Raw genomic sequence first — 13,440 nt, 5'->3', positions numbered from 1 at the left:
AGTTGGATTGATCCAGGATCTGGATGTAATGGGGAGGATGTGGTAGAAAGGCAAGGTGGTGAGGACGTTTATAGATTTATTCATGGAGTAGAAAAAGTAATGACCCCTAGGTATTAAGCTGAATGGGGAAAAGTGGTTCGTGGTGGTAGATTAACAGGAGAAAACAGATCAGGGGTCTAGGGCATCTTTCTGAGCATGATGAGCAGATAAATTGATAGAGCAGGTTGATAGTAGGGTACGGTCAAGAATAGGACACTCGAGTATTTGATTTCGGAGGGGAAGCAGTTCTGGGTGATGACAAAGTTCAAACTGTGGCCATGGGAGTGGGAAGCTGAAGAGAAGGAGAGGGGAAAGTCACTGGTGCCTAGGCTAGGATGTTGTATGAGTCTTTCCATGGGTGTAGAGTCTCAGGATGAGGCCAGGAAGTGAGTAGAGACAAGTATTGCGAGCAAGGTGTCAAAGTCCTCAAAGAATGGGGGCAGGGGAATAAGAAGACCAGAAGATAGCAGCAATGTAGATGGTGAGTAAGGACTGGGCATCAAAGGAGAAGCGTCCCCATGACAGTGGCAGAGGAATGGTCTGAAGAAACAACAGGGAACAAAGATTTTGTTGCTAAGAGGTTCATTCGGTGTATAAAGGAAAGAGGAGTCTCCACTTCAGAGAGCAGGCTGGGAGATATTCTTGGGGCTTGGCCAAGTTTTCTTGAGGCTAAGAGGTGGAAGAGTTTGAAAATGATGCTACAGCTGATACAGATGCTAACAAGGATGACTGGGAGTGAAAGGAGTAACTGCTAGGAAATCAGAAAGAAGGAAGCACAGAATGGTCTGAGGATGAGAGGGCACGAAGAGGCTGGCACCTTGGCTGGTGACTTAGGATGGCAAGGTTGAGAGGCACAGATGGGTTTACTGGCCTCAAGATTCTTGGAAACTAGATGTGGAGGCCTCAGAGGTCTTAGGTCCAAAGAGAATGTGTTGCAGAGGAGAAACAACAAGAGACTCTGCAGCGATCATGCTTAGAAAACAGGCCTGCCTGGGAAGTTGAAGAGTGAATTCCAAGGACATTTCCCACTTGGTGGAATTAGCAATGGCTTAGGGTTACTTCTGCCATCTGTCAGTTTGTTGTACTGTGGTGGCTTGCATGTTGCTGCGATGCTGGAAGATATGCCACCAGTATTTCAAGTACCAGCAGGGTCAGCCATGGTGGTTAGGTTTCAGTAGAGTTTCCAGAGTAAGACAGACTAGGCCTGGAGATCTATTTCTGAACATAATCCAGTGAAAATCTCGCTTGCTTTGGACAAGTCATGAGGAGGGATCAATTGCTGGAGAAGGACATCATGTTTGGTGAAGCAGAGGACAAGTGAGGGCAAGGGAGACCCTCAGTGAGATGGATTGGCAAATAGCCACAAAGATGGACTAAAAAATGCTTGCAATCATGAGGATGACACAGAATTGGACACAATATTTTGTTCTGTTCTACACAAGGTTGCCATGAATTAGAGCCAATTTGCCTACAATTTATCTATCTACCTACCTATCATTACTTAGAGGCTAAAGATTTTACCTGAAGACTTTCTTTAAAGGGCAAAGATTATCCCCCAAAGTCCCTCAAGCTATATTTATTTATTTGGATTGAAATAAAGAGTTGAGTTCTTCTGTTAATTTCAGAGCTGGAAGGATGGACCTATAAGGATAAAATTCACTCCTTAGCAGGGCTCACAGGGATCCCTGTGCTCAGACCCCTGTCTCCTGTGCCGGCTCATTTGGCATCACCGCTCCACAGACTACCCTCAGCAATTTCCGACTGCATGTTTCCCAGACTTGTCTGGCTCCTTCATACCTTTCTGTACGTGTTCATCTCTCTTCTTGGAAGGAGTTCCCCCACATCTGCCTGGATAACGCCTACTCATTTTTCACATCTCAGAGCAAAGCCAAATTTTCTTCTGTGTTCAGCTCGTTCTGGCTCTCCCAGGCTTAGGTGGGGGGCTCCTTCCACTGTGTTGATACTATGCTCTTGCTAACGCAGTGGTCTGACTGCAGAAGGATTGCTTGCCTGTCTCTTAACTAGTCTTAACTAGACTGTAAATTCTTCAAGGTTAAGGACTGAGTCTTCGCTATTAGAACTGTGACTGGAACACAGTAGGTTCTCAATAATTTGGATGAATAGATAAGTGAATGAATGAACTGAGCAAATAAGCGAATGAGTGGTGGAGAGAGAGAAAGAGGCTTTGAAGCCAACAGCCTGGGACTCATGTCTTTATCCTACTATTTACCGTTTTGTGACTCAGGGCAAATTACTCAAACTTTGGAACTCAAAAAGTCTTCATCTGTAAAAAGACCATAATAATACATTCCTTAAATGAAAAAAAAAAATCTGTGAAATATCCTGTCCCGTAGTAACCACGTGATACCGTGTAGTCATTATGTTCCTTCCAAAGCTTTCAGAGTGGTGATGTGAAAGAGAGTCTAGAGGGAAAAAATTGATCTCTGGCTGTAGACCTGGCCTCATTTCTCACCTGCTCTCCCTGGACACATCATCTGCCTTTCAACCCTGTTAATTCCAAGTCACTTGTCTTACTGACACCCTCTCTGAATTGTCTTTCAGATTCTATCCCTTGTTTCCATCTCCATCACACTTACGTGAGTTTGGATTGTACCCAAAGCCTCCTGATGTCTCTCTTGACTCCAGTCTCTCCATGCTATACTACGTAGTAACCTTTCCAATATTGTCTGATCATCACAGCCCCCCTCTGCTCAAGAACTTGCCATAGATCCCTGTTTCCTTTTGGTTCAAATGTATCCTCATTGTCAAGGCTTTCTATCAATGAGCTCCACATTGGCTAGTCAGTCTTGTCTCTCACTGCTCACCCATCCTATAGCTAGCTTGCTCTTTCTATTTCTTTCCCAAACTCTACCCTTGCTGAGGAGCTCTGACAGTGCACTGGTTAAGTGGTTAAGGCTGCTAATCAAAAGGCTGGCAATTTGAATCCACCAGCCTCTCCTTCGAAACCGTATGGAGCAGTTCCACTCTGTCCTATAGGGTTGCTATGAGTCAGAATTGACTCAAAGACAATGGTTTTTTTGTTTTGTTTTGCCCTTGCTGATCCTCCTAATTAGAATATTCTATCCACTTCTCTTGAGCAGTTGAAATATGACCCTTCTTTTTTTAGCTTAGCTAAAGGAGCCCTAGTGGCACAGTGGTTAAAGTGACCAAAAAGTCGGCAGTTCGAAACCACCAACAGTTCCACGGAAGGAAGATGTGGCAGTCTGTTTCCGTAGAGATTTACAGCCTCAGAAACTCTATGGGGTTGTTATGAGTTGAATGGCAGTGGGTTTTTGGGGTGGTAAACACTAGTTGTTTCCGTTAAATTCTCTTTGACTATGCTCACTACGTATCAAGATTTTTTTTCTGGTGCTAATTTCCCTCAACACTTTTCAATTTAGTCTGTGTTTAATTTCCGCCACCTTATTTATAGACTGGAAACCCTGGCAGTGCAGTGGTTAAGAGCTATGGCTGCTAACCAAAAGGTCAGCAGTTCAAATCCACCAGGAGCTCCTTGGAAACTCTGTGGGACAGTTCTACTCCGACAATGAGTCAGAATCCACTTGACGGCAATGGGTTTTTTTTTTTTTTTTTTTTCTGGGTGTTTATAGACTGCTACAGAATTTTCCTGCAGCTATTTTATGTTTCAGCTAGGCTACAAGCTTCTCGAATACAGAGGCTGAATCCCATTTCTGGCATATTACTGGACTTCATTTAAGTACTAAGTAGTTACTTATTTTAGACCCTCAATCTTATATCAAGAAAAGTAGGGCATACATATCATCATATTTTTATTAAAATAATGATCTTACTTGTAGTAGGCGGAATAATGGTCCACAAAGACTATTGCCCTTGTTGTTGTTAGGCACTATTGAGTTGGTTCCTAATAATAACAACCCATGTACAACAGAATGAAACACTGCCCAGACCTGTGCCATCCTCACAATCATTGTTATGCTTGAGGCCATTGTTGCAGCCACTGTGTCAACCCATCTCATTGAGAGTCTTCCTCTTTTTTGATGACCCTCTACTTTGCCAAGCATGATATTCTTCTCCAGAGACCGGTCCCTCCTGATAACATGTCCAAAGTATGTGAGACAAAATCTCGCCCACCTCACTTCTAAGGAGAATTCTGGCCACACTTCTAAGACAGATCTGTTCGTTCTTCTGGCAGTCCATGATATATTCAATATTCTTCGCCAACACCGTAGTTCAAAGGCGTCAATTCTTCTTCAGTCTTCCTTATTTATTGTCCAGCTTCTGCATACAAATGAGGTGATTGAAAACACCATGGCTTGGGTCAGGCGCACCTTAGTCTTCAAGGTGTCGTTTTGTTTAAACCTCATCGTGACTTTTTCTTTTCTTTGTAAAAATATAGATAACACAACATTTGCCAGGTCAACCTTTGTCATACGCACCATTCAATGATACCAATCACATCAACCATGTTGTGCCATCATCACCAATGTCTGTTACTAAATTTCCCATCACCACAAACAGAAACTCAATGCTTCCTAAGCAATGATTCCCCCTCCTTTCCTTTTTTTAGGTAGTTACTATTAGCTACCTCACTTTGGAGCCCTGGTGGCACAGCGGTTAAGAGCTATGGCTGCTAATCAAAAGGTCGGCAGTTTGAATCCACCAGCTGCTCCTTGGAAACCCTATGGGGCAGTTCTACTCTGTCCTATAGGGTCCCTATGAGTGGAAATCGACTTGATGGCAATAGGACCCTGACTTTACAGATAGGGAAACCAAGGCTCAGAAAAAATAAGTGATTGTTCAAGGTTACACAGATAGTGATTTGCAGAAGAGCTTTGAACCCTGGTCTAAGGAGGGTTTTTTTTTTTTTTTTCTATTCCTTTAAACCCAGCTCTTTGAGCCTCCAAGGTCTCAGTCACTCCACTGTCTCAGTCAGTGACTAAATGCATGAATTTTAGAGCCAGGTAAACCCTGGATTCAAATCCCTGCTGGGCCACTTGCTAGCAGCTGTTGTTAGAAAAGGTACTTAAACTTTTAAGCCTTGAACATATTACCTATAAAATGGGAAAGATGATGATGATGATGTAAACAACATTGCTGCTCTGAAGTTTATCGAGATGATGTATACAAACCTCTTTACACAGTGCCTGGCACATGGTAAAGGCTCGATATGCATTGGCTCCATTACCAGTCTGCCAGTTTGTTTTTCTGCGGTGGCTTATGTGTTGCTACAATGCTGGGAGCTATGGCACTGGTATTTCAAATATCAGCAGGGTCACCCATGGTGGACAGGTTTCAGTAGAGCTTCCAGACTAAGACAAACTAGAAAGAAAGACCTGGTGATCTGCTTCAGGAAATTAGCCAGTGAAAACCCTATGGATCACAATAGAACATTGTCTAATGTGATACTGGAAGATCCGTCCCCTCATGGAAGGCGCTCAAAATACAGTGAATGCGACAATGGACTCAAGTGTACGAACTATCATGAAGATGGTGCAGGACCAGGTGACATTTCGTTCTGTTGTACATGGTGTCACCATGAGTCAGAGTTGACTCAGTGACAATTAACAACAGCAATGTATCAGCCATTACTTTTATTGCTCTGTTTTGCTTTCTTTTTAATATATTAATACTCTTACAAGCTTTGTTGTTGTTGGGTGCCATCAAGTCTATTTCTACTCATAGTGACGCCAAGTGACAGAGTAGAACTGCCTTTTAGGGTTTTCTAGGCTGTAATCTTTATGGAAGCCGATTGCCAGTTCTTTCTCCCATGGAGCTGCTGGGTGGGTTCAAACCACCAACCTTTCAGTTAGCAGCTGAGTGTTTAACTGTTGCTCCACTAGCTGTTCAAACACTGGTAAATTAATCCACACCACTTTAAAACCAGAGTATTAAAGTATTGTTTTGCAATGAGATTGCCAAACAGACCCGAACGCGTTGCCCTTCTTCCCTCCTATCTGGGGCAGAGCCAGGGGTAGACTGAGAAGTTCTTATTACCCATCTATATAGGATTTATTAACTCTTTCAGACTTAGAGAGGGCCAGGGCACCTGTTTGGTGATGTCACAGTCCATGTAATGACCCTTCCAGCTCCGTGTTTTCACAATCCCTCAACCTCCCTAGCCCTAGTGTCCACACTTGGTAGGTAATGCCTTGAGGCTGCCTGCCTTCTCTGCCCCAGCCCCCTATCCCTCTGCCTTTACCTACTTTTTAATTCCCATGAAATTCCCCTCACCCACCCATTTTTCCCCATCACAAGAAGGCTTGCTTGTTCATCTCCAATTAACTCCTGCCCTTATGTTGTGTAAAGCATCCCTTTCAGGTCTCCTTTAAGACACTGCTCCTCAAATTGTAATGAGTAGACTAATCCCCTGAGAATAATATGAAAATGCAGGTTCTGATTCAGTAGGTTAGAGGTGGGGCCTGGATTCTGCGTTTTTAACATGCTCCTTGGTGATGCCAATGCTTCTGGTCTAAAGACTATACTTCTGAGGTGTTAGAAATTAAGACTTAGCTCATCAATTTTCCCTACTTTTTCTTGCATTTTCAATCTCTCCCTCTTGTATTCATCCACCCATCCTAGAAACACATTTACCTTCTCCGTGCTAACAGAGGTGTTCTGATCTCCATGTTAACAGAGGTGTACTGACCTCCATGTTAACAGAGGTATGCTGATCTCCATGTTAACAGAGGTATGCTGACATCCATGTTAACAGAAGCATGTTGATCTCCATGTTAACAGAGGTGTGCTGACTTCCATATTAACAGAGGCATGCTGACCTCCATGTTAACAAAGGTGTGCTGACCTCCATGTTAACAGAAGCATGTTGATCTCCATGTTAACAGAGGTGTTCTGATCTCCATGTTAACAGAGGCGTGTTGATCTCCATGTTAACAAAGGCCTGTTGATCTCCATGTTAACAGAGGTGTGCTGACCTCCATGTTAACAGAAGCTTTAGTAATGCAGATGAGGCCCCCCCGAAGCAGACCTCCTTTTCTTTGCTGTCTGTTTCTGTTGATGGGACCACTATTCTTCCATTGTCTTAGACTGCAAACATCATAGGTACTTGTTCCTCTGTACTTCTCAGTTATTGGCTTTTCCAGCTACTTTTTATTCCATTTTCACCACCGCTATTGTCATACCTTCTGACCTCTAGTTGTTGTCATTAGTTGCCATCAAGTTGATTCCAACTCATCTCAACCCTGTGAGTGCAGAGCAGAACTACTCTACAGGGTTTTTAAAGCTGTGACCTTTTGGAAGCAGATTGCCAGGCCTGTCTTCTGAGGTGCCTCTCACTGGGTTTGAACCACTAACTTTTTGGCTAGTAGTCAAATGCTTCACTGTTTGCACCACCCAGAGATTCTGGCCTCTAGAATTGATAAGCCTTCCTCTGCAACAGATAAGAAACACATTGAAAGATTTATATTGATTTAGCATAGCTCTCATCAATCTCACCTTCCTGCTCAAACACCTTGAATTATACCTCAGGTTCAACCTTAGCCTAGCATTCAAGGACCTCAATGACACAAGCCCATCTTATCTCCCAACAGTAACTATCACTTCCCAGCATTAGCCTGCACCTGGACTTTGCTCATGCAGTTCCCTCGGCCGGGAATTCTTTGTCCCCTGTTTCTATACATCCGATCTGCCCATCTTTCAGAGCCAAGTTCAAATGCCTCCTCTTTAGTGAACTTCTTTTTTCTGAGTACCACCCTGCCAGCTGTAAATAATCGCGCCTCCATCCTCTGAACTCTCAGAATGCGTTTCTTTACCTATTTTCTGACCCATCACTTTCTGCCTTTTATTACAGTAATTTGTAGAAGAAAGGGAAGAAGCTAACATTTATTACATTAGTCATTGCATTGGGGTTTTTATGATCTCCTTCAGCATCTACACAACTGTAGGAGGTAGACGAGGCATTGATGGTTCAGTGATAGAATTCTCACCTTCCGTGTGGGAGACCTGGGTTCAATTCTCATGTATAGCCACCACCCTTCTGTCAATGGAGGGTTGGGTGTTGCTATGAGGCTGAGCAAGTTTCAGCAGAGCTTCCAGACCAAGACAGACTAGGAAGAAATGCCTGGCAACCTTGTGAAAACCAGCCAATAAACACCCTGTGGATCACAATGGCCTTATCCACAACCTATCATGGGGGTGGCACAGGACCAGGCAGTATTTTGTGCTGTTGTACGTGGAGTCACCGTGAGTCAGCTGAAAACAACAACAGGAGGAAGATACTTTATTATAGAAGAGGAAACAGAGGCTGAGAGTGGCACATGAACTTGTATTCTAATAGAGGTCTGACGCCAAGTCTGTGCTTTTACCACTCCATTGTGTGCATACCTTAACTCCCTTCTCGATGGCAACCTCCTGGAGATGAAGGACCATACCTTTTTATCTTTATATGTCACCAAACTCCTAGTGAAGGGCTGAGCACTCCTCAATGCTGGGGGGCTACGGGAAGGGAGGGGGTGAATGCATGATGGATGGACTCATTGGCCTGACTATTGCTGTTTCCCAGCAGTGCTATGGATAGCAGCTGTGCATTCCAGAGTTACACATGCTATAAATACCTCCCCACCCATTCATGTTTTGGTGTTTATTTTTTTCCTGCTCTCTATGTCCTACTTATGTGTCTCTCAGATTTGCAAGCTTTCGGAGGAGGCAGAGATTGAATCTGCAAAGTTCCTTTGTCCAGATGCTAAGTATAATGATCAATACATGATTTCCGGTGATGAAAACATGTTGTTTTTCAGTATGATTTTGTGCTGCTCTTCAGACAAATTCTACTCTCATTTCCTCTACCTCCTTTTAATGAACAGAAACTGTGTGTAGGGTCTGCCATGATATCACCTCGATGACAAAGGTGGTTTATTCTCAAGACCCCCCAACCTATTTTGAACGAATCTGCTCTCTGTTTCATCCCTGTTGCAGCAAATTGTGCAGTGTCCTCGCTCTCCACCTGTCTTGGGGGCCTCCCCATGCAGAGCTTTTCCTCCTGGGCCACACCCATGGTTCTGCCTAATCGCTTTCTTTTTTGAACCTCACAAGACATACTTAACTAATCTAATAAACCTATTGGGACTAGACAATTGTTCATAGAGCTTCCTAATTCATTACTTCTTATAATTTAACAGCAGCTTTCTGGAATAATTTAATTTAAAAAGCAACTGTAATTGTGGGAGGAGACCCTAGATGGTGCAAACTGTTAACACGCTCTCAGCTGCTAAGTGAAAGGTTGGAGGTTCAAGACCACCCAGAGGGGCATCGGAACGGAGGCCTGGTGATATACTTCCAAAAAACCAGCCATTGTCACCTATGGAATATAGTTCTACTCTGACACACAGGATCACTATGAATCAGAATCACCTCGATGGCAACTGAAAAGATAATGGTGGAAACTCAGATACCATTGTCCCCTGTTAAGAAAGGGGCCAATGGGCAAAGGTGACTTTTCTGAAGACCCTCCCATAACACCATGAGTGGCCCATATATGACTGGCCCCATCCACACATCACCCTGGTTCCAACACTCCCATCTTGATTTGAAGCCAGAAGGTGATGATGTGCCAAGCTCTCATTGATGATCCCATTAGCCACTTGATATACAATATGACTCACAAATGAAGCTGATAAAACTGGTGATCAATCTAGACAGGATTCCCACTGAGAATAAGAGTGGTAGACCTCACGTGAAGCTGAGTGTTCACCGGCCTAAGGAAGTGGTTGACTAAGTCTGCCAAGGAGCCTCAAAGACAAGGTGCAACGTTGTTTCTGCTCTTGTGACTCCTTGTCTATCAGCAATGCCATTGACCAAGTGTGAGTAGCACCTGTCCCTTGAACTGCCACACCTTTGGAAGGGGTGAGAGGGAGTGCACTTAATGCCCTCTGCCAACAAACAGACCTGCAGAGTCCTGGCAGGGCAGGGGCAATGCAGGGACACAATACTTTCACCATCTTACAGATTGCAGGCCCTACTCGTGTTTTTGTTTCATCAAGAACACCAGAGAGTGTCTGGCTCCCTTGGTGTATTACTTTAACATTAGAAAATTCTTGTTTTGCCTCCAAATTCCTGCATAAATCCCGCCAAGGCCCCAGATCTATGGTGGATGAATTTCATGGGCCTCAATGACACTGAGCAGCTGTTCTGGGATTTTGCCTTTTGAATGACAATTCATTCCCATGACGTGCTCTGGGGACATCTAATCTCTTGGGTATGTCTCCCTATGCCTGTCCTCTTCTAGTCCCCAGAAAATAGGTTATTACAGCTATTTCTGTAACTGTTCTGGGCTCGTTAGACAATAGCTTCTGCCTCTTAATCCAGCATTAATGAATGTGTTCTAGTTTATTTGCATATATTTATTTATATTTCATCAGTATATCTTGGTGTGAAATGTAACACTAGGAAATAGAATTATTCTGCTGTGACTGTGGATAATGCTGATTATTATCAGCCTCTTTTTGAATGTGGGAAACATTTCATTTGTGTCAACATGATAGATTATAAAAACGAGACAGAAAGCCCCGATAGAAGAGTTAGAGATTGGGGAGGTAAATGTCAGGCATAATATAGGTATAGGTGTAGGTATAGTGGTGGTTCAGTGGTAGAATTCTTGCCTTCCATGAGGGAGACCCAGGAGACCCATGAGGAAGACCCAGGAGACCCATGAGGAAGACCCAGGAGACCCATGAGGGAGACCCAGGAGACCCATGAGGAAGACCCAGGAGACCCATGAGAAAGACCCAGAAGACCCATGAGGGAGACCCAGGAGACCCATGAGGAAGACCCAGAAGACCCATGAGGGAGACCCAGGAGACCCATGAGGAAGACCCAGGAGACCCATGACGAAGACCCTGGCCAATGCACCTCATGTGCGGCTACCACCCATCTGTCAGTGGAAGCTTGCTTGTTACTGTGATGCTGAATAGGATTCAGCAGAGCTTCCAGACTGAGATGGATTAGGAAGAACGGCCTGGTGGTCTCCTTCCAAAAATCAGCCAGTGAAAACCCTACGTATCACAACAGTTCTATCCTCAACTGATTGTGGGGATGGCACAGGACCAGGTAGCATTTTTTTCCTTTGTGCACGGGTTGACACGAGTCAGGAGCTGACTCCATGGCAGCCAACAAATACAACACAGACATAGATACAGATGACATAGGTACAGATAAACCCAAACCAAACTTGTTGTCGATTCCGACTCATAGTGTGACCCTGTAGGACAGAGTAGAACTGCCCCATAGGGCTTCGAAAGAGCCACTAGTGGGTTCAAACTGCCGACCTTTTGGTTAGTAGCTGAGCTCTTAACCACTACACCACCAGGGTTCCAGACATAAGATAAATTTATAGAAAGATGCTAATCTCAAGTACTAAAGAATGTAACTTCGAAACTTCTTTTTCTTGGGAGAGAAGGAAAACAGGCCAGACTGCGAGACAGAAGAGGATGGGGCTGGATCTCTCAAAGGAGATGAGGACTGCTCTCCTGTACAATTACCCAGAACAATCATTTAGTCATGTGCTGACTCCTGGCTCCGACACCATGGATTCACCTCCCGGGATGGCCAGTTCCCAGAGGGAAACAGATGTTCAGAGCTGTTCCCAGGCAGCTGCAGAGGCAGGACAAGGCCAAGGGTGTGCTCCCACAGCAAGGCCTTGCTGGTGACCAGACCATTAACCCTGAAACACCCAGGAGGGCAAGGTCTGTTGCTTGTGCACTCGGCTTTTCAGCTGCCACACACGCAAGAAGTAATTTCGTCAGCAACAGCGTCCTTGAGTGTGAAGGACAGGGTAACGTAGATGTGGGCAGCTGTGTTGCGGGATGAGCAGTTCTGAGACCTAACCTCCTAAACGCCTTCACACTGGGGACAGTTCCCCCCCCCCCCCAAAGTGATTGGATCACTTTTTTCTCTCTCTCTCTCCCTTTTTTTTTCAATTGTACTTTAGGTGAAGGTTTACAGAACAAACTAGTTTCTCATCAGTTAGTACACACATTGTTCTATGACATTGGTTAACAGCCCCACGACATGTCCATACTCTCCTCCTCAACCCTGGGTTCCCTGTTACCACCTTTCCTATTCCCTCCTGCCTTCCAGTCCCTGCCCCAGGGCTGGTGTGCCCCTTTAGTCTTGTTTTGTTCCATGGGCCTGTTCAATCTTTGGCTGAAGTATGGACCTCAGGAGTGACCTCATCACTGAGCTGAAAGGGTGTCTGGGGGCCATACTCTCAGGGTTCCTCCAGTCTCTGTTAGGCCAGCAAGTCTGGTCTTTCTTTTTGAGTTAGACTTTTGTTCTGCATTTTTCTCGAGCTCTGTCTGGGACCCTCTATTGTGATCCCTGTCAGAGCAGCCAGTGGTGGTAGCGGGGCACCATCTCGTTATACTAGACTCAGTCTGGTAAAGGCCGTGATAGATGTGGCCCATTAGTCCTTTGGGCTAATGTTTCCCTTTTATCTTTAATTTTCTTCATTCTTCCTTGCTCCCAAAGGGGTGACACCAGTGGAGTATCCTAGAAGGCTGTTCACACAATTTTAAGACCCCAAACGCTACTCACCAAACTAGAGAGCACAACATATTCTTTATAAAATATGTAATGCCAATTGAGCTAGATATTCCCTGAGATCATGGTCCCCACAGCCTTCAGCCCAGCAATTCGGTCCCTCAGGGAGTTTGGGTGTGTCTATGGAGCTTCCATGACCTTGACTTGTACAGGTTGTGCTGGTTTCCCCGGTATTGTGTACTGTCTTACCCTTCACCAAAGTTTCTGCTTATCTATTTTCTATTAGGAAACCCTGGTGGCATAGTTGTTTAGCGCTATGGCTTCTAACCTAAAGGTCGGCAGTTCAAATCTGGCAGGCGCTCCTTGGAAACTCTAAGGGGAAGATCTACTCTGTCCTATAAGGCCACTATGAGTTGGAATCGACTTGACGGCAACGGGTTTTTTTTTTTTTTTTTATTGTCTATGAAGTGCTTTTCCATCCCCACCCTTCCCCTCCCTCGTAACCATCAAAGATTGTTTCTTTTTATATGTAAATCTTTTCATGAGTATTTACAGTAGTGGTCTCATACAATATTTGTCCTCTTGTGATTGACTTATTTCGCTCAGCACAATGCCTTCCAGATTCATCCATGTTATGAGATACTTCACAGATTCATCATTGTTCTTTATCGTTGCGTAATACTCCATTGCGTGTATGTACCAGTTTGTTTATCCATTCATCTGTTGATGGGCATCTAGGTTATTTCCATCTTTTTGCTATTGTCGACAATGCTGCAATGAACACAGTTGTGCATATGTCTATTTGTGTGATGACTCTTATTTCTCTAGGATATATTCCTAGGAGTGGGATTGCTGGATCATATGGTAATTCTATTTCTAGCTTTCTAAGGAAGTGCCATATCGTTTTCCAAAATGGTCATATTTTGC

Source organism: Loxodonta africana, chromosome 23 (assembly GCF_030014295.1).
Source record: "Loxodonta africana isolate mLoxAfr1 chromosome 23, mLoxAfr1.hap2, whole genome shotgun sequence".
NCBI lineage: Eukaryota > Metazoa > Chordata > Mammalia > Proboscidea > Elephantidae > Loxodonta > Loxodonta africana.
The sequence above is the reverse complement of the archived record's forward strand: the minus strand, read 5'-3'. Positions refer to the sequence as shown.